This window comes from Antechinus flavipes, chromosome 2 (genome assembly GCF_016432865.1).
Source record: "Antechinus flavipes isolate AdamAnt ecotype Samford, QLD, Australia chromosome 2, AdamAnt_v2, whole genome shotgun sequence".
Lineage (NCBI taxonomy): Eukaryota > Metazoa > Chordata > Mammalia > Dasyuromorphia > Dasyuridae > Antechinus > Antechinus flavipes.
The window spans coordinates 311,730,169-311,750,701 of NC_067399.1; the positions used below are offsets into that span (position 1 = coordinate 311,730,169).

The window sequence follows — 20,533 nt, forward strand, 5'->3', positions numbered from 1 at the left end:
GATATGACACTCATATCTATCCAAAACTATAATAAAGAAAATGTGAGAAAATCAAGGCATGTCAGTGGCAATTCTAGGCTATAGTTGAGTAGAGTTTTAGTTTTTCATATTAAAGTCAACAAATAGTTTATTAGCAGCTATTAAGGCACAGGTCAGTTCTCCCAGAGCCTCTACAGCCGCTGATCATAACATCTGAAGGAGTTGCAGAGCAGCCTTTGCTGACACAGGTGTTGCAGACTGGGAATGAGATAAATTGGAAGCAGAGGGAAGAGGAGAGAGGTCAGGCAATACAACTGCCTCTCAGTCTCTTTGTATTATTCTCTCAGAAGAGGAGATCCATTCTGGGTTGTATCTCCAGTAGCCACTGTCAAGTGGCTCCCATGTATTCCAACATACACCTGAATGTGGGGCAAGAATTATAAGAAGAACCAGAGTTGTTTGTGAGAAGGATCTTTCCAGAGTTAAGGAAGAAGAGCCCTGGTAAGACTTTTTAGTTGGGATAATTAAATGGGCCAGCACATCAAGGAGCTGAGCCCAGGTGACTAACGAGCCTGTTCTGACTACAGTCCTCTTCTCCATTTGAAAATTTTCCTCTATGATATTTCACAAGATCAATACTTGCTATAACCATTCGTATAGTGCTGCTTGCATTCCTCAGTGTTTGGACCATGTTGTGGGTGGGAAATAACAGCAAAAAACAAAGAAAAATGGGGAATGTTAAGGGACAGGTCAATTCTCCAAGAACCTCCACAGCTTTGGATTATAACATCTGAAGAAGTTGCAGGGCAGCCTTTGCTGATGCAGATGTTGCAGACTGGAATTGAGAAAAATTGGAGGCAGAGGGAAGAGGAGAGAGGTCAGATAACGAAACAGCCTCTCAGTCAGAGAAATTAGAGAACAGCAATTGTCTCTCAATCTCCTTGTATCATCTTCTCACAAGAGGAGATTCATTTTGGGTTGGATCTCCAGCAGCCATTGTCAGGTGGCTCCCATGTACTCCAACAGCTCTCCCTTGTATTCCAACAAGCAACAACCTATATAGATCAATAAAAGTGCTATATACTATGTCAGTAGAGTAGGATCTATCCATTTTTTAGTATACACATTAAAAATATGGTGTATAATGGTAGGAAACTTGAAGACTACCTGTTTATTCTCTAAGCTGACCTGTAATCTGTAGTAGTCTTGTACATAGAACACATACACAAAAAAGCACAGACAATGATGTTGTCTATTTCTTGCCTGATAATTACTTGTGTTATCAAAAGTGTCCAATATTTTAATGCATCTTTTTAATTTGTCAATTCGTTTATTTATCTTTTTTTTTTTTTTAACAGATGCATCAATAAAGGCATTTCACTCACTGTGGTGGGCATTGTAGAGAACAACAACAAAAAATCTGACATACAAGTATATATTGGCTCAGAGAAAGGAACAAATGAAATTCAAGTAGTTTTCTTTGGGAGTATATCTGTTCCCAGAAAGTGATTTCTTTTTCAAAAATAGTATCACTCAGAAGTTCTATTTAAGATAATGATGTAAAAAAAATGCGAAAGGGAAATACCAATTTGCCAACTAAATTCCAGTAAGAAAAAAGGGACTCCAGAAAGAACAATGATAAAGAAAATCTTTATTTACACAAAAAAATGGCCAGAAGATGAGAATGAGGGTAAAAGGATCTCCCAAGAAAAGCTTTTATAATGCAAACATGGATAACTGTGGAAGCTAGCTGGTCATAGAGATGTGCAAGAGAAACTGGCATGGACCAATTAAATCAAGTGAAAACAGGGAATAAATGACCTTTTGAATGGACCTAAGCTTAGTCAGTTCTCTTAACAGAAGGGTCATAAATCAGCTTTAGGAATCAGATCTTGACCCTAAAGTCAGCTCTTGACCCAAGTCTGTTAGAACCAGAGGGCAAATGAAAATAAAAAAAATAATTCATGCTTTTTAAAAAAGTTGACCTTTCTTTGTGCTTAGACAAATGCTAATTTGGTAATTGACTACATATATCCTCAATGGTATAAAATCTAAATACTTGAAAGGAAAATTAATTGAATCACATAAAGACATCAAAATTGTGAAAACTGTGTACCTTAATATTCCCCTTTCAGACTTAGTCAAAGTTAATTAAAAAGCTAATACAAAAGATAAATATAAAGCAGCACTCATCAAATTTATTTGTTACTTTTTAATCAGTGAATAAGTATTTATTAAGTATCCACCACATAAATGCTGGGTGTTTAGAAACATTGAATAAAACACTTCTTAATTGCACAAAGCTGGTTGAAATGTTGATTGGTGGAATAAGTTAGGGATCCAAGGCCCAGCATCAATTGAAAATTGTGACAAAGTATTCAATAATTCTGAGAACTTTAATTACTAAGAAAGGGACTCATTTTTTGACCAAAAAAAAAAAAAAACTGCTGAGAAAGCTGTCAATCTGTTGGAAATTAGTTGTAGACTAACTTTCTATGGCCTATATTACAACAAGCCTTGAACAGATAAGAAAAGATTATGTCACAAACAAATTAAAGAAATAGTAGATAGCTTTGACAATTATGGATACAGGAAAACTTCATGACTGAATGAGGTATAAAGAGGATCACAGGAAGGACAATTTTGATCACTTAAAATTGAAACATTTGTTCATAAAATAATATCAAGAAAGTTAGATGGAGAAACAATGAACTGGCAAAATATTTTAGAAATTTGACTGGTAAAAGTCTGGTCAGCAAAATACAGAGGAAATATTGTGGGAAAATATAAGATAATATCCTATTCTTAATAGTATTAAGGGTTAAGTTTGAATTATAAGTAATAACCAACAACTGTATATTGTGGGAAGAAAAATGGTATGTAACAATTCAGTTTCATATAAAATCCTGTTTATTTTTCTAAACATTGGCATGTTCATTTTTTTAAGATTATAGTACGTAAGAAAATTAAAAAAAGAAAGAAATAGTATCTGGTGGTCAGTGGAGCTGTGGCTGGGCAGCTATTTAGTTCCATTTGATCTAAGCCTAAGAATTGCCATATACTTTTTGATAATATAGAAATAAGTGAAAAAATTTGTTTGACTAATGTTATATTTACAAATTTATTACTGCATATATTTTGTTGGCCACAATGCTGTGGATTTTTTGCAAGTCATTTTTCTCTTCAGGACTCAGTCTCCTCAAATACAAAATGAGATAGTTGTACTCACTGGCCTTGAAACTTTTTTAGCTATAATATTTGGAGTTCACAAATTCTGATGTCTACATATAAAATAAATCCTGTTTTTTAAAAATATAATTATCCACTGATTTCAGAAAGGCTAGGAGAGACCTACATGAACTGATATTAATTGAAATAAGCAAAACCAGGAGATCACTATACATGGCACCAAGAAGACTGTATATCCATCAATTCTGATGGACATGGCTCTCTTCAAAAATGAGATGATTCAAACCAGTTCCACTTGTTCAGTAATGAAGGGAGCCATCTACACCCAGGAAGAGAACCATGAGAACAGAGTGTGGAACACAACACAGCATTCTCACTCTCTCTGTTGTTATTTGCTTGTATTTTGTTTTCTTTCTCAGTTTTTCTTTTTCTTCCTTCTTGATCTGATTTTTCTTGTGCAGCAAGATAACTTACAAATATATACATATATTGGATTTAACATATATTTTCACATATTTAACATGTATTTGACTATCTGCCAGCTAGGGGAGAGGGTGGGGAAAAGGAGGGGAAAATTTGGAACAAAAGGTTTTGCAAGGGTCAATGTTGGAAAAATTACCCGTGCATATGTTTTGTAAATGAAAAGCTTTAATAAAATAGCACAATTATCCACATGGTAATACTTTGCATATATTTTTAAACTCACTAGTTAATAGTCAAATCTTCATGTCATGAAGATTAGTAATTCCCAAGAGAAAGAAAATGTCATAGAGAATCAACCACAAAATGAGTGGAAAAATTACAAATATATGGGCCTCTCTGACTGGATGTGGTCTGAGAACTTAGAAAATATTAAACTGGCTGTTACCCTTAAAAAAAAACCTTCTTTTAAAAACCAAATCTATGAGATAATTCAGATTTGGGGCTTCGTGGGTCTGGCACTTAGGACTGGACCAGATTCCCTTAATATATAAAAAAATCATGTCTCCTCTTGCCCTTTTCTCCCCCACCCCCATTTATTTCCACCCCAGCAGCCAACAAAGAACAAGGAACCTTTACTGAAAATATGATTGATTTTTAAATCCCTCTGTGGGATTAACAGGTTAAGGGGCAGAAGGGGCAAAAAAAATCAAATTCCATTTAATAGCACAGTAAAATCTCTATTGATTGTAATGCTCTCAAAGAAATGTGTGACTGAAGAAGATGATGGGTTGCTAATGTGATAAGAAGGAAGAAAAAAGGATGGACAACCTATGTGCTCTTTAGTCGCCTCATGAGGTCAGGAGAAAACTTGGAAGGTGCTAATTGTGTAGGCTGGACTCCTTATGACAAACTTATGAGGAGAAAATGGATAAGTCCCACAGGATTAGCTAGTATAGAAGAATTTTTATCTGTAGTCTTTTAGGCAGAGGTGTGAGCAATTAGGTAGTAGAGTTTAAGGACAGAGACAGAGCCTAGAATCAGGAAGACTCTTCTTCCTGGATTCAAATCCAGCTTCAGATACTTACAAGCAGGATAAGGGAAAACCACTTAACCCATGTGCCTCAGTTTCCTTATCTGTAAAATGACCTGGAAAAGGAAATGGCAAACTACTCCAATATTTTTGCCAAGAAAACTCCACATGGGGTTACAAAAAGTTGAATACAACCAAAAATTGACTGAATAACAACAAGCAACAACAGAAATGTGCTGATAATCATTTAACATATAGCTTACCCTGGAGAGCAATTCAGAACTATGCCAAAAGGGCTATAAAACTGTACATACATTTTGATCCAGCAATATTATTTTTGGGTCTATAGCCCAAAGATATCATAAAAAAGGGTAAAAGGACTCACATGTGCAAAAATGTTTGTATTGGCTCTTTTTGAGGTGGCAAGGAATTAAAAATTGATTGGATACTTAACAATTGGGGAATGTCTGAATAACTTATGGTATATGAATGTAATGGAATATTGTTATTCTATAAGAAATGCTGAGCAGACTAATTTCAGAAAAGTCTGGAAAGACTTACATGAATTGCTGCTGACTGAAATGAGCAGAACCAGGAGTGTTACTGCAACAACAAAACTGTGTGATGATCAACTATGGTAGACTTTGCTTTTTTCAGCAATTCAGAGACCTAAGGTAATTTCAATAGACTTTGGATAGAAAATGCCATTCACATTCAAAGAGAGAACTATAGAGACTGAATGTGGATTGAAGCATACTATTTTTACTTTTTTAAATTTACTTTTTCTTTCTCATAATTTTTCTCCTTTGTTCTGATTTTTTCACAATATGACTAATATGGAAATAGGTTTAAAGTGATTATATATTATAACCTTAAAAAAGTGTCTTTTTGGCTGGTATGCACACAAAACACTTTAGTCTGAATTCTTAACATCCTCTCCATCACTTTCTTATATCCAGATTAAAAAACTGAATAAATCAAGCACTGATTTGTAGGTATAAATGCACAGTGAAAATTTTAAATATTCTCTTGAAAGTCAGTCCATGTTGGCTCTAGCACATTGTTGGAAATAGCATCCATATCAATGAGATGATAAGATCCTAGATTTAGAACCATATAGAAACAGTTCATTCCTTTCACTTTATATCTTCTTCAGTGTAATGTGGATTATTGGAATGCTTGCATAGTGAGTATTCCTGGTGAGCTAACATTGCTGATGAATGGAAAGTGAAGCAACATTATTTTTGTTTCAACCTTTCTTTAAAAATCTTACAAAATATATAAATTCATAATTTATGTCTAAGAAAGTACAATACAATAAACTTAATCAAAACTTTTTAAGGATGTAGTGCTTCTTACAGTCTCCTTGTAATCTAATGGCTATTAAGGGGTGGGAATAAAGGCTCAAATATAGTTCCTCAAATTCCTACTTTGACCAGGGCACTCTCTGTTACCATGCCTCGTCTAAAACATTCTGCCAGAGAGATTAGAAATACATGTAGAGTCATTCCTTCCAGAGAATATTGGGATCAGCATAAATCTATTATTCTCCTTTTCCTGTCACTAAAAATTTTAAATTCAATAAACATTTATTAAGTGCCTGCTATATGCAAGACATTGTTCTAAGTGTTGGGGACATAAACAAGAAAAAGAAAGATTGTCCCTTTCCTCAAGGAGTTTGCCATCTAATGCCTGATAATGGAGTCTTGCAATCCCTCTTAAAGCTAGAACCTTCTCTAGGTTGACTGATTCTAATTTAATCTATATATAACTTGTTATATATAGTTTTCATGCTGTTTCTTCTATTAAGTTACCTCCTTGAGGACAAAATTTATTTATTTTGCTTTTTTGTTGTATCTCCAGTGTATACATAACAGACAATGAATACTGTTGAATGGCTCTAAGGAAAGAATGACAATATGTTGCCTATCTACGCTTTGCAGTTTTACTGCAAATACTTGCAGTTTTATACATAGTTGGTGTCAAAAAAAAAAGTTGCCTTCAGTATTATTGAAATTTATTGTTTAAAAGACTTTTAAAAATCACTGCAACATATTACTCTGAGGACCCAAAATTAGTAAAATTAAGAGTTTTAAAATTGTTACATTAGACCACAACACCTATACACATATTCTTGCTTATAACACCTTCCATTTTATCATTATTGCTATTGTATCTCATCAAAGCCAAGTATAAAAAATTCTTTCCAGTTACATGGGTTACAATGGACTGAGCTAATGAATTTATCTGTCAAGTGAAAGTGCAGTTGTCCAATTGCCTTTACAAATGAAACTATAAATCTTAGGTAGTTATTATATTGATGATTATTTTGCCTTTTTTGTTTTTTGGTCAGGAATTGTAAAGCCTAATAAATAGGCCAAAAGGGACATGTTAGAATTAAAGAAATTAAGAGCTGTGTCCAGATTCTCTTCAGTCATAGTCTTTTTTCACTTGTTTCATTCTTAATGTGATGGTTGGAATGTCCTTTAAAATCTCACATTTTCCTAGATCAATTTTTTTAATGTTACTCTCTGTTCTTTCAATCCTTTTATTAAATAAGCTAATAAAAAAGCTGGGGGACAATTGTTTTATTTTTCTCTTGAGAAACCTAGAAGTAGAGAAGCTAAACAAGGATCTCTTTCTATGAGGGGCTCATTTAGTAATATAAATGACAACCCCCAAATGGGGAAGTTGAACAGTTTTGGATCAAGGAATGAATCAGTGCAGTTATTGAACTGACAGCACAAAATAATCCAACACTTCCATCAAAAACTGGTATTAATTGGTGCCATCTCATTCAATATACAAAAATCATGATGCTGGCCCCATGGAAACAAGTTTAAGTGTCCCAAATGGTCAGTTCAAGACAAAAAAGAAAATTGAGGGGACATGAAAAATGTGGCATTGGCTATTTTTTCTTTGTTGAGTATATTAACAACTCACATTAATATGACACTTTAATGTTGACAGAATACTTTCTTCTTAGCAGTCCTATGATAATGCAGAACATGTACTACCATTTCCATTTTACAGATAAGGAAACTGAGACTGGGAAAGGTGAAAGGATTTGTTTATTAAGTGACAGTTATTAAATCTCTCTCCCTCCCTCCCTCCTTTCTTTCCTTCCTTCCTTCCTTCCTTTGTTGGCCTTTGTATTTCCAATTCTTGGTATCTACTATTCAATTAAATTTTGTTATATGTTGAGATCAGATTAGAATACAGATCTCCTGAATCTAAATACTATATCTCATCCACTATTTCTGGCTGCCTTTCTAATATTGACAATTCCAATGTATCATTGATATTTTCAGAAACATTCCTGCTGTGAGGGCAACTAGGTGGTGCAGTGGATAGAGCACTAATCCTGAAGTCAGGAGGACCTGAGTTTAAATCTGACCTCAGACACTTAATGTTTCCTAGCTGTGAGACCTTGGGCAGATCACTTAATTCCAATTGCCTCAGTTAAAAAAAATACATTCCTGCACACTTTATAACCACTGTAAGGTATAGATCAGGGTGAAAAAAAAAACACCCACAAAAACCTGTAACAATATCCCACAGATTTCAACAAAATAAGAAATAAACAAAATGAATATTTACAAAAATTTAAAATTTCAGGATAACAGAAAAAATAAATAGAAAATTTAAGCAAACAAATCCTAGAAATAGAAATCAAATGAGCCCAAAAGGAATTTCTTCCCTTCACCAAAAAAAAAAAATCCCCAGAAGGACTTGCATATGAACTTTATTAAATATCCCCAAAGAATAGTAATGTAAGTAATGCCAATATTACATAAAATGTTTTCCTCCAAAGAGATAAGACATCTCACAAAAGTTTTCTGAGCAAATATGGTCCTGAAATCTAAAGCATTGTCACAATTCTCATTTGCCCCATGACAGAAGAGGTGGTTTTATCATTTGATAAAGTCATTTCTGTGTGGTAACTAATCTGTCAGTGCCCCTGAGGTTCCTCATTGAGTCAATTTAACTATCCATAAGGGGAAAAATTATGAATAAGAAAAATATAGCAGAATTTCCTGGCTTCACAATGAGGCTACATAATGGTTTGGATGAGCAATAAGGACAAATACTGATTCCAACTTGAAATATACTGGGGATTTCAGGTAAAGCAAATGTAATTACGTATATTGGACTTTGGCCAAAATGTCAGGGTTAAGAACATCTTATCTCGGGTAACTCATGATGTGGGATCATTACTGGTATAAAGGTAATATCTGAGAGCAACAGGGACTTCCTTCCCCCTCTCTCCTTTCCTTCCTCCCTTGTCCATCCTATCAAGAAATAAGCCACTGCATTTTCTCTGACATTAGTTGTAAGCTATGATTTCTAATGACTTGATGACAATTATTAAACAAATGCAGCTATCAGCTTTCCTTAAAACAAACAAAAATAAACAAAAAAACCCTGTATATCATCTATTTCCAAAAGGATTTGAGGCAACTTAAAGATTAACGTATAACATATGATAAAGGATAAACTAAACAGAGCTGAAATGAAGAAAGGGAGTGCATATATATTTCCATGCAATAAAAATGGGCAGACTTAAGCAGCAGTTCCATGTATATTTTGCCACAGAAAGAAATTGAATTTTGAATTAGAGGACCTAGATTCTAATCATTTCTTAACTTCTCTAGATCTCAGTTTGCTCATCTCTTAAATATAGAATTGGATTATACTTGTAAGTCTCCTTTTCAAGTTTAAATCTATGATCCTATGAATTTTGGTCTTGAATTCTTTGATATTTAAGGCAAAAGGAAAAGTATTTCAAAGTGCTTTTCATTTTCATTTTGCAAACCTAATATATATGTTTTTTGCATATAATAGTTATTCAAATTTTTGAATGTTAGGTATTCATCTAATCACCAATATAATCAACAATAAAACAAGTTGGAATGCATGTATTTATATAAAAGACAATGAAGAACATGTTGGATGTTTATAATGATATTACAAAATTGTAGAAAAATTGTTCATGTTAGTATTACTTTGCATAGTTCTCTTTTACATAGTTCTCTTTCACATATTTCAGTATAAATATATACTATGTACAAATATACATTATAAAGATGAAAATATTTATCTAAATATTTATGTTGCATATATTATTTAAATATATAAATATATGACTATGTGTATATATCTATGTACTATACTTGAAAAATACATAGGTATCTGAAAGTAAATCTACCAATTTAAAATAATGAGACCAAAAGGAAGAAATTATTAGTTAATGGATAGAAGTAGTGGATAGCTATCTATGGGAGTAAGAAAGACCTGAGTTCGAATCCAAAATTCTGATGCATACTGGCGATGTGATCTTGGCCAAATCACTTTTTCTCTCAACATCCCAAGCAACTCTAAATTGAAGTAAAGCTGCCAATCTGTGCAGTTACCTCAAGTATATATTCATTTCAGTCCAGCCTCCACTCAGGTATCAAAATACTCTTCCTAAAGTACAGATCTGCAAGTAACCCAGTTATCCAATAAACTCCAGTGGCTCCCTATTATGTCTAAGATTAAATATGAAAATATTTATTTGTCATTTAAAGCTCTTCACAACTTTCCTTTTTTTTTCTACTTCCCTAGTAGTATTCCTACATACCACTCCCCTCTATTCTCTGTGATACAAGAATACTGGCCCTGTTATTGAATCTAACACAAGACATTCAACCCCAAGTTTGCATTTTCCCTGGTTGTTCCCATCATTGAAAGTCTTCTTCCACAAAACCACTTCCTGGTATTCTAGGTTTCCTTCAAGGCCCAGTTAAATTTCTGTCTTCTAGAAGAAGCCCTTGATGATTAGCTTTATTACTGCCTTTCCTCTACTTATTATTTCCATTTATCTTGTATGTAGTTTATACATCATTATTTTCATATTCTCTTCCTCATTAGAATATGAGCTCCTTAAAAATAGGAAGAGAGACTGTCTTCTCTTTCTTTTTCTCTTCAATGTTTAACACAGTGCCTAATGCTTATTAACTTAAATACTTATTGACTGGCTTACTAACTAGAGAAAGCTCCTCACTTGAAACACTATTTTTTTTTTTTATTAAATTTTTTTATTTAATAATTACATTATATTTACACTCATTTCTGTTCCGATTTTTTTTTCCCCTCCCTCCCTCCACCCCTTCCCCTAGATGGCAAGCAGTCCTTTATATGTTGGATATGTTGCAGTATATCCTAGATACAATATATGTTTGCAGAACCGAACAGTTCTCTTGTTGCGTAGGGAGAATTGGATTCAGAAGGTATAAATAATCCGGGAAGAGAAACAAAAATGCAGATAGTTCACATTCGTTTCCCAGTGTTCTTTCTTTGAGTGTAGCTGCTTTTGTCCGTCATTTATCAATTGAAACTCAGGTCTCTTTGTCAAAGAAATCCACTTCCATCAAAATATGTCCTCATACAATATCGTTGTCGAAGTGTATAATGATCTCCTGGTTCTGCTCATTTCACTTAGCATCAGTTCATGTAGGTCTCTCCAAGCCTCTCTGTATTCATCCTGCTGGTCATTTCTTACAGAACAATAATATTCCATAACATTCATATACCACAATTTACCCAGCCATTCTCCAATTGATGGGCATCCATTCATTTTCCAGTTGAAACACTATTGTTGAGGTACCAAAAATATATATATAATTCTGATGAAAAAATAAAAATTAAAAGCTTAAATTTATTGAATATAAGTGCTATTACATAGAAATCTCAATGTTTTTTTTTGACTCAATCTGTATGGTTGACATAAAAACTAGGCTCCTTATAGGTAGAAGCTGTTTACCTTTCTCTATACCGGGCATGTAGCCAGACATGCATGCCTCATAGTAAATAAATACTAAGTTTTTTTTGGTTGATTTATTGATTAGTTAGTTGACTGATTGATTCTTAGAAAGTTAAAATGTGCTCATAACCTATATATTTCCATTTCTTATGCTGAATGAGTAAGCTAAAAGTCAATGAGTAATAATTGGTAATTTTTGACTAAAGTACCATTTTGTTTTCTTATTGCTTTGGTTAGATCCAAAGAACATAATTTCTGTGATCAAGTATTTTAATTTCATCTTTGTTTTCATCTGTGCCTGTTATTATGAACATGAATTTCTGATTATTCTTTTATTCTAGGATCTTAGCTTCTCCTTATGTTTTCTTATATATGTACATATATACATATATACATATACACACACAGGACCACTCCTTTGATATGGATGTATGGAGTAGGCAAATTTTTTACAGGGTCCTGGTCACATATACAATTTAATTTAAAAAATATAATACAAAATTTTTGAGCTTATGTGAAGTATACTGATTTATTGATGAAAACTTAGAATTAGCTTACAAAACTCATCTTTTCACAAAGAAATATTTTTTATTTAAAACAATGAACTGGACAGAATCAAAATGGCTCTTAATTTATAGCCCATGTGATCATTTTGGTTACATTCTGAACCTAGTTCACTTTGTCAGAATTGCTGCAAGAGCCCCCTAATTGGTCTCCCTGCACCCAACTCTTCTTTCCTCTAATTCATTTTCCATATTAAATTGATATTCCTAAAGTATAAATCTGATCATATCATTCTTTTCCTCAAAAAGTTTTAGGGGTTTTATATATATACGCTATATATATCATCCCATCTCCTATGTTTGCCCAGGCTGTCCCTCATGACTGGACTTCTCTCCTTTTTTATTTCTATCTCTTAAAATTTCAGCATCCTCAAAGCCTCAGTTCCCTTCAAGAAATTATCCCAGATTTTTTAATCACTGAGTATTTATTTAATATATAACATGTATTTATTCACCTGTAAGCACATTGCTTCACTCTAATAAAACATAAACTGCCTGAGGATAGAAACTATTTTATTTTTGCATTAATATTTCTCTCATTTAATAAAATACTTGACACATAGCAGACTTTAATACACAGTTATTGATTAGACATTGACAATATGAAAACAATGATTCAATCCCTGTCATCCTGAAGTGTTGGAATCCTTATAAAGTGCTAATTTAGCAGTACTTAGTAAATCCTCTAGCTCACTAATGCATTTAAGTACTCATTGGAGTTCACACATTTGGGAGATTTCAGGGTTTAGTATGAGATATCTGAATTCACACCTCCCTTAATGGCTACCTCCAGAAGGAGGAGTCAGCCTTTGGGAGATCATATATAAAGAGGCTCTTAGTTTCGGGCTAGTGAGTTACTTCGGAACATTGCCAGGGGTTGGAGAGGAGCACTCTGGGAGGAAGCGCACAAGCCCTCTTTCTCAGAGGCAAGAGAGATTTCCATTCCATTTTCCACCTTTGTGCTGGCTGGAGGCTGAAGGACAAACCTTTGGATTTGGAGACATTCAGAGAGCGCTTTTGGAACCAAGCAGAAAGATAGGCCTCTAAGAAAAACTAACCCGGCTATTTTGGAAGGAGAAAATAAACGTTTGCATTTTTATCACCTGGCTGTGTTTGGAGTGATTATTACTTTTAATTATTACTTTTAATTGAAACTAAGGCTGCCTCCAGAAAACCTCCCCAAGAAACCCGCTCCCAGAGAGAACCTATTATAAAAGAAGAACACCACAGTGAAGTTTACTTATTATGATATGTACACAAATAACTATAACGTAAGGTAGGTTATGATAAGTGCAAGTATGAAATATGAAGAGATAAAGAAAAACTTAGGTGGGAGATATGGGTAAGGTGACAGAGAAATAAGTCATACTTAGCTCAACTTTGAGGAAGAAAAAGGCTTTTCACAAGCTGGAGAGGAAGAGGGAGTGCATGCCAAGTGTAGGCAACAGGTTACAAATTCCCAGAAACAGGAAGTACCAGATAGCACATGGAGAATGGTTTTTAGTCCTTTCTGGCTGGAATATAATTGTATAAAATTAATCATGGAAACTATAAAACAGCAGAAATACACAATTTTAAATAAAGTATGGAATTTAGTAAGTCTACCATAAAAACCACAATAAAAAATATGAGTAGTGGTTAGGCATAATAAATAGAGACCTGGCTTTGGAACCAGCAAGAGCTTGGTTTCAAGTCCTCACTCAGACACATACAGGCTATGTGACTTCTGAGCAAGTCAAAATTTTTCAGGCAACTCTCTGAATCTATGAATTGCAGAGAGAAATCAGATCTTCATTGGAAAAAGAAATTTCCTCATCTCAGAATTCCCTATACCAATGAATTCACAGGTTCTATCTGTATCCTAAAAGTGATAGTCTCACTATAAAAGTGTTTACTGACTTATTACATTATTGATAATTGTCAAATTGTTATAAAATAACTTTTTACTAAAACTATATTTATTTACATGTCTACCCTAATTGCTAATATATAGCTTTTTTTAAAGAAGCATATTTAATTACACTGTTCACTTAAAAAAATTAATGAGTACAGATATTTTTGTATAGTACAATTTCAAAATTCTAAAATTGTTTATTTTATCCTTATCTCTTTTTGATTTCTATTTTGTATGTGTTTTAAAATGTGATTTATATGCATATAATTTATAGACAGTTTTTTAACTGAAAAGAGTGCATTGTCAAAATAGAACACTGAGATTTAAGTGATTGCCCTGGTCACATAGTAAGCATGTATCAGGATCCAGTCTTCTTTAAGACTAGCTTTTGTTGAACAACTTCTTCTATTGAGCTGTAATTCATCACTTTACAGATTATACCCACTCCTTCTAGTCTTCCCCTCTCCTAAGCAACAGAGAATGAAAGCATTATGCTCCAAATTCCAACCTATTTCAAATGTTTCAGGGAAAGTGAAAGATTTCTAGACTAGGTGATGCAATTGAGATAATAATACTGGACTTGGGAGTCAAAATCTAAGTTTGAATATTGCTTCACACTTAATTGCTGTATGACCCTGGGAGGAAAATCACTTAGTAACTGTCTGCCTTGTTTCCTCACCTGTAAAATAGATATAATAATAGTCCCTACCATCTATAGTTGTTATGAGGATTAAGTAATGTGTAAATCTCTTTGAAAACCTTAAATTGCTATGTAAATGCTAGTTATCATTTTTATTTTTATGCCACCATTATATACTTGTTCTATCCTAATTTGTTTGAAGATGGAAAGGAAAAGAGGCACTTGGAGCAGGACATTGATTGGAATGGGATGGTCCTGCACTTATCAGATTCATCCTGTTGTTGGAGAGATTTATGAAATTTTCTCCCTAGCACAAAGGACTTTAGGAATCCACAGAAGATCCTTCTGTAATGTTCTGAGACTAGGAGTCTATTTACACTCAATGCAGCCATAGGACAGCATGGAGGGCTCACTGGACATCCCTTAAAATCAGTCAACGGCATTAGCCCATCTCCAGATCTGTCCCTTGTCAACCTCGAGTATCCCCATAGCAGAGTCAAAGAAGACTCCATAGATCGGGAAGAAGATGGAATAAGACTAAATCTAGTGCAGCTCAAGCCAAGGAATCCTGGCTGAAGCACTATGGTTTCTTTTTTACTCCCACTCCTCACTACCACCTCAAACTATAGCTGAGGATGCTGAAGAGGAGGATTTAAACTCTGCAGGCCAAATCTTAATTCTTCATTTCAAAGCAGTTGGGAGTTGAGAACCGCTGCTGAGAAGCTGAAATTGTTTCACCCACAAACTAGCAACCACTTCAGCTTTGAATCTGAAGCTTTTCCACACCAGCTGTCTCATTGCCATACTCCTGTTTTCCCACCTAATCTAAGACAATTGTCAGATTTAAATGTATTCAGACATATCCATATCCCTTTCATATCCATATCCCTATCACATATCTCTCACTAATAATGTGACATTTGCTTGATTGTGTAGGTCTTTCAAAATTGGTTTGTTTTATTCTGCTTATTTCATTTTTATCTTGGCATGTATGCCTGAGATGAACAGGATCCTTCAAAGCACAGAACCCCCTGAGTTTGGCCAAATCTATTGATGGTACTCTAAATTCCAAGACAAGAAATCAGAATGATTATTAGGGGTAGGAAGAAGAGAAAAACTTATTGAATGTAGGGTCAAGGATCCTTAATAGCAATAAGAAAAATTTTAGTTCAAAGAACTGCAAAATATGTAGTTGTAAAACCATGAGATATATATGTGTTTGTCTGTGGAAACCAATTATTAACCAAATGGCTTTTTAGAAAAATGAAGGTTAAGAGAAGTATATCAAAAATTAAATTTTTCTTGAGGTCCAACTGGAGATAAAGTCTCACTGTGTGCGGAATATCCTATTAGATATTGGTGGAGACACAAAAATATAAACCATAGATCTAGTCCTTCATTTTATTTCATTTATTTCATTTATTTATTTATTTTTTGCAAATGAAGGAACTAGGCTCAAAAGGATGATTTGTCCCAGATCATAAGAAACAGAGACAGGATTTGAATTTAAGACTTCTGACTTCAGAGTTAGAACTCTTTGTCTGTACTGCAGTACTTCTATGCATTTTATTTGTTGGTAGGGCAAACAAGCAAAAGAGAAAAAGAGAGACCACACAAAATCTTCTCACCAGTTAGTGGCTAAAATCAGTCCTGAGATTAAGGAAACTAGAGGTTACCTTCCCTTTCTTTTGTAAATGGTAACAGTAATAAATCACATTTTAAAATAGTTACAATACTGTCTTTGAAATTCCCTCCTTCCCCATCCCTACTTAATGTGTAAATGATTTAGTAAAATATTAAATCTACAAACCTAGTGATAGTTATTTTTTCTAGGATATCACAAAGGACAGGCAAATACAAGATGAAACAACATAGAACTGCGGGAAAAAAAAAAGCAGAAACCAAGATAGGCATCTTTAAAAACGGGAAAAAATCTGAAAACCTATGAAGCCTATCTGAAAAAGCACTCATCAGAGGAGATAAGCAAGAGACTGACAAATAATGTACAGAAAGCTTGATTCCTTCTCCAAGAAAGTACGCTGTTCTTTGGAATGTTTATTGGAAACAGTGTTCTAGCAAAGGATGGTCAAGAGACTGTTTCAGTCAGAGAAAACTTGCTGACTTCTCTTTTCATATTAGTCTACCTTTTGGGATTCCAAAGCACATATCCACCTGTGTCTCCTTCTCTCATCTGTTTAATGGGAACATTTAGTACATGTAGCCACTGGTGAAATGACAAAGGGAAAAATTTCTAACATTGTTGCTTATTTTCTTTCTTTATAGCTATTTGGGCTAAAGTGTTTGGCTTACTTATAGCTCCCAAAGAAATTTCCTCAATTTCTCTTTGCTCTATGTTCTAAAATAAAGAAAGAAATAAAATAAAGACATTCTGGGGTAGCAAGATGGTGCAGTGGATAGAGCACCAGCCCTGAAGTCAAAAGGATTTGAGTTCAAATCAGACCTCAGACACTTACCTGTGTCTAGCTGTGTGACCCTGGGCAGGTCACTTAACCCCAATTACCTCAGCAAAAAATAAAATTAAACTAAATTCTGATGTGAAAATATCAGAGAAGTAATTGTTTGTACCTTGGGCAAAAGATGTTACAGATCCAAATATGAGAAAACAAAACAGAGGTTTTTTTTTTCTTTTTTCTGATATCTTTGAGATCCTCATCATCACTTTGCCCAAACATTTCAGAAACAAAAAGGGAATCTTCATTGTCGCAACAACAGCTGACCTGCGCGTGACCCAAAGCTCCATTAATGAAGACAAGTGGACAGAACCTTGTTGTAAAAGTGGCTAGAAGTGGTGTCAAATTTGGTCAACAAAAGAAAGATTTGGATGATCAAGTAAATTACTGAGGGAATTCCTTTCCTTAAGAGTCTTTCCCATGGATAGTTGTCAAAAATTTCTTGAAGAAAAAAAAAGTAATAAAGAAAGAGTGTTGGCTCTTGATGGCTTTATATAATTTATTTATATCAATTTACATTGCTTTCTCTTTAGTTTTTCTTAAATATTGCTTTAATTAAATATAAACTCTTTATTGATCAAATGTGTTTATATACATGACCCTTTGTTACATTGGGAAATGTTGATATTGCCAACATTCCTATAAAACAACTGATATAGAAAATTTCTATGGACTTCCATTATTCAACAAACATCTATTAAGTTCTCACTTTGTGTTGGTCACTGTGCTAGGTTCTGGAGATATAAATACACAAATGAAAGAGTCCTTTTTCTCAGGAAGTTCACATTCATTAGAGGAAGACAACATGCATACATACCATGTTTGCAAAATAAATCAAGGTAATTTTGAGAGGGAAGCATTAGCATCAGGGAGTCAGAGGAAGAGTTAGGAAAGATCTTATAGAAAAGGTAGAATTTGAGCTGAACTTTGAATGAAATTATGGATTTCAAGAGCGAAAGTTGAAAAGGGAGAACTTGAGGGAAAGCTAGTGTGAAAGCACAGATATGAGATGGAATGTTATTTGTGAGGGGAGAGGGAAGCAAAAAAGCATTTAAATAGCATCTACTATGTTCCAGACATTAAGCCAAGTGTTTTACAAGTATTATCTCAAGTGTTCCTCACAACAGTCCCTGGGAGTTAGGTGACATCCTCATTTTATAGTTGAGGAAATTGAGGTAAACAAATTACACGACTTGCCCAGAATTACATAGTTTGCAAATGTCTAGGGCTATATCTGAATTCCAGTTGTACTGACTATAAGTATATTATTTTTCACTGTATCACTTACCTTCCATGAAAAATTGCAAAATGGGTAGTATAGTTGTTAAAGGATGAGAAACTAGTCAATGTGGTAGTAAAGAGGTCCTGCGTAATGAGGTGGAGTTCCTAGACAAAGTCTGAAATATTGATAAGATTATAATACTTCCTGGGGCAAATAGGGAAGGGCAATGATGAGAATCAAGTTAGCCTTCGAGTCCCATCTCTGTAGAGGTCTAGGGAAAACTGATTTTATTGTATCCAGTCAGAAAGCCAAGTTATAATGTCAAGTCCCCCCTCAACACTGGCCCCAAGTTAAATTTTCCCTATAAATCTACCCATGGCCTGGCCTATGCCATCTTTCCTGAATTTCTTTTGGGGTTAGCCCTCCGAGGCCATCTGTCTTGTTGTGTCTTTCTCCTTATCCCTTCCCTCATGCCTGATGGTCTCTTTCTTCTGACTCCCTTCTCCATGCCTTTTGGTATCTTTTTCCTTGTTATAGCTAACTCTTTTAGGCTGTTAAATCCCTTTTAGGGTTAGCTCATCAATCAATGGTATACTCCCCTTCTCTTGCTAATCCCTTTTGGGGTTAGTCTGTTAAACTCCTCTATGTATTTAATCTGTCAATTAATAGCATACTCCCACCTCGTGGTATATTCCCTTTCTCTGCATTAATTGTGATTTCCATTTCTTTTCCATTGCTAATTGTTAAACCCCTATCCTTGCTAACTATAATTTTCCTAATGCTCTCCTGATACTATTTCATATTTACCACTTCTGGTATCTATTTTACCTCTCCCTTTTGTCCATAACCTCTTCTCATAAATAAGATACTTTTTGGCAAAAAAAAAATATCATTGTGAATTGTTCACATATGCCTTACACCTTGTATAATGAGAATTGCTACCCTGACTTCATCAGTAGCTTTTCTTTTCTTCCTTCTTTGGTCCTTCAAATATTCATCATATCATAACAGTATCTTCTTTACTTGATTTTGCCCTCAGGAAAGTCAGTGGAAGGAGCCTTGGACATAATTAAAAAAAATTTTTTTTCTCATAACTTCTGTGCCACTGTAACTCTCTCTTTTAGGTGGAGGCTAAACCTGGGAACATAAAATTGTACTAATAATATGCTATAACCAGCATAAATATGTGGCAATCTGCTATGGAATCTGGGCTTCTTTTGGTATACACTCTTATTCTCAATTCAATAAAATATTTTAAAGCATCTACTACATGTAAAAGATTGGGTTAAGCATTGAAGAGACAGAAATGAATGGCATTTCACCTCTCTTTCTCCTCTTCTTTCCCCCACAAGAAATATACACTTTAGATTTAGATACATCTGTGTATATATACATATTTACATGTACACCTCTATATGTATATATACATATATATACATATTTATATGTTTGTATACAAAAAAATGTGTATCTATATAAATAGATATAGATTAAGCTGTAGAATAAACCAATATTCCTAATTTAGTAAATGGTAGAAATGTTGGCTTTTATAATTCTTTTCCCTAATGATAAGATAGGCCATCTATTAAACCTATAAAACAGAATCATCATATGCAGAACTCTGTATAAATGAACCAAAAAGGGAAAAATCAGAAGTCAGTCTTCATAAGCTTTACTTCTCTCCTTTCAGTGCTCTTCTTTCACCACTGGAATTTTCTTGCTTTTGTAAATTTTACAGATCTGCAATTAGGGTGGGCAAGTGGGAGTTATCCTAGGGCTTCATAATTTAGAGGGTGCTAATATTATTTATACTCTTTCAATATGTAGAAACAACTGAGTTTAGCAAGTACTGAGCATGAATAATTACATGTCAGGCAATTATAAAGCAAGCTTACCCTCTTCACCCCAGCCTTCTCCTTCATCCATTATATATAGCTCTTGTTCTGATTGTTGGTTTCTCTTGAAACAACCTTTAGCTTCCTGGCAGATCTTCCCTTCAGCAAGACCTTCTTCTTTTAATTGAATATATCTTTGATTTGAGCTGATTTGTCTTTTTTAAAAAGAATTATTAGTACATAAACTGATGGAATTGTATTAAAATAATAAAAGACAATTTCAGAGAAATTGGAGGAGACTGGTATGAACTAAGGCAAAGTGAGATGAGCAGTAAAAGGATAATGATTTACAGAACAGTAAATATTTTGTAAAGACACAAACAACTTTCAAAGATTTGGAAACTGATCAACACAATGTGTAGTCACAATTTCAGAAGATTCATGATGAAACATGCTGCCCTCTTTGCCTTTTGCAAGTATAT

General features: G+C 34.0%; 1 long non-coding RNA gene across 1 annotated transcript in view; it reads right to left on the minus strand.

Annotated features, from left to right (window-relative positions):
• Positions 1-20,315, minus strand: part of LOC127549445 (uncharacterized) — a 47,146-nt gene extending 26,831 nt beyond the window's left edge. Inside the window, exon 1 of the long non-coding RNA XR_007950614.1 lies at positions 20,112-20,315. This is a non-coding gene — a long non-coding RNA (uncharacterized LOC127549445). The remainder of the gene's footprint in view (positions 1-20,111) is intronic.
• Positions 20,316-20,533: the final 218 nt, after the last annotated feature.